Source organism: Glandiceps talaboti, chromosome 3 (assembly GCF_964340395.1).
Source record: "Glandiceps talaboti chromosome 3, keGlaTala1.1, whole genome shotgun sequence".
NCBI classification, from domain to species: domain Eukaryota; kingdom Metazoa; phylum Hemichordata; class Enteropneusta; family Spengelidae; genus Glandiceps; species Glandiceps talaboti.
This window is the reverse complement of record NC_135551.1, coordinates 666,169-668,992: the sequence shown is the minus strand read 5'-3', so window position 1 is coordinate 668,992 and position 2,824 is coordinate 666,169.

Here is a 2,824-nt window from a genome sequence, read left to right as displayed (position 1 = left end):
AGATTACTGTCTGACTTTTCATGCATTTTGGATCACTGCGGCTCTAAGATGTACTTCCATATCGGTGTATACAAATTTAAATATGGCTTAAACCACTTTCATCTTTAAGACAACGTCATCATAAACCACTTTCATCTTTAAGACAACGTCATCATAAACCACTTTCATCTTTAAGACAATGTCATCATAAACCACTTTCATCTTTACAACAACGTCATCATAAACCACTTTCATCTTTACAACAACGTCATCATAAACCACTTTCATCTTTACAACAACAACGTCATCATAAACCACTTTCATCTTTACAACAACGTCATCATAAACCACTTTCATCTTTAAGGCAACGTCATCATAAACCACTTTCATCTTTACAACAACGTCATCATAAACCACTTTCATCTTTAAGGCAACGTCATCATAAACCACTTTCATCTTTACAACAACATCATCATAAACCACTTTCATCTTTACAACAACGTCATCATAAACCACTTTCATCTTTAAGGCAATGTCGTCATAAACCACTTTCATCTTTAAGGCAATGTCGTCATAAACCACTTTCATCTTTACAACAACGTCATCATAAACCACTTTCATCTTTACAACAACGTCATCATAAACCACTTTCATCTTTAAGGCAATGTCGTCATAAACCACTTTCATCTTTAAGGCAATGTCGTCATAAACCACTTTCATCTTTAAGACAACGTCGTCATAAACCACTTTCATCTTTACAACAACGTCGTCATAAACCACTTTCATCTTTAAGACAACGTCATCATAAACCACTTTCATCTTTAAGACAACGTCATCATAAACCACTTTCATCTTTAAAACAACGTCATCATAAACCACTTTCATCTTTACAACAACGTCATCATAAACCACTTTCATCTTTAAGGCAACGTCATCATAAACCACTTTCATCTTTACAACAACGTCATCATAAACCACTTTCATCTTTACAACAACGTCATCATAAACCACTTTCATCTTTACAACAACGTCGTCATAAACCACGTTCATCTTTAAGGCAATGTCATCTTAAACCACTTTCATCTTTAAGGCAACGTCGTCATAAACCACTTTCATCTTTACAACAACGTCGTCATAAACCACTTTCATCTTTACGGCGACGTCATCTTAAACCACTTTCATCTTTACGGCGACGTCATCTTAAACCACTTTCATCTTTAAGGCAACGTCGCCATAAATCACTTTCAACTTTACAACAACGTCATCATAAATCATTTTCATCTTTACGGCAACGTTGTCATAAACCACTTTCATCTTTAAGGCAACGTCATAAACCACTTTCATCATTACGTCAATGTCGTCATAAACAACTTTCATCTTTAGGCACGTCGTCATAAACCACTTTCATCTTTACGGCAACGTCGTCATAAAACACTTTCATCTTTAAGGCAACGTCGTCATAAACCACTTTCATCTTTAAGGCAACGTCCTCATAAACCACTTTCATCTTTACGGCAACGTAGTCATAAACCACTTTCATCTTTATGGCAACGTCGTCATAAACCACTTTCATCTCTATGGCAATGTCGCCATAAACCACTTTCATCTTTAAGGCAATGTCGCCATAAACCACTTTCATCTTTACAACAACGCCGTCATAAACCACTTTCATCTTTACAACAACGTCATCATAAACCACTTTCATCTTTACAACAACGTCGTCATAAACCACTTTCATCTTTACAACAACATCATCATAAACCACTTTCATCTTTAAGGCAACGTCATCATAAACCACTTTCACCTTTAAGGCAACGTCATCATAAACCACTTTCATCTTTACAACAACATCGTCATAAACCACTTTCATCTCTAAGGCAACGTCGTCATAAACCACTTTCATCTTTACAACAACATCGTCATAAACCACTTTCATCTTTACAACAACGTCATCATAAACCACTTTCATCTTTAAGGCAACGTAGTCATAAACCACTTTCATCTTTAAGGCAACTTTCATCTTTACAACAACATCGTCATAAACCACTTTCATCTTTACAACAACGTCATCATAAACCACTTTCATCTTTAAGGCAACATCATCATAAACCACTTTCATCTTTAAGGCAATGTCGTCATAAACCACTTTCATCTTTACAACAACGTCGTCATAAACCACTTTCATCTTTAAGGCAATATCGTCATAAACCACTTTCATCTTTACAACAACGTCGTCATAAACCACTTTCATCTTTAAGGCAATATCGTCATAAACCACTTTCATCTTTAAGGCAATATCGTCATAAACCACTTTCATCTTTACGGCAAGGTCGTCATAAACCAGTTTCATCTTTAAGGCAACATCGTCATAAACCACTTTCATCTTTACAACAACGTCGTCATAAACCAGTTTCATCTTTAAGGCAATATCGTCATAAACCACTTTCATCTTTACGGCAAGGTCGTCATAAACCACTTTCATCTTTAAGGCAATATCGTCATAAACCACTTTCATCTTTACAACAACGTCGTCATAAACCAGTTTCATCTTTAAGGCAACATCGTCATAAACCACTTTCATCTTTAAGTCAACATCGTCATAAACCACTTTCATCTTTACAACAACATCATCATCATAAATCACTTTCATCTTTACAACAACGTCATCATAAACCACTTTCATCTTTACAACAACGTCGTCATAAATCACTTTCATCTCTAAGGCAACGTCGTCATAAACCACTTTCATCTTTACAACAACGTCGTCATAAAACACTTTCATCTTTACAACAACGTCATCATAAACCACTTTCATCTTTACAACAACGTCGTCATAAACCACTTT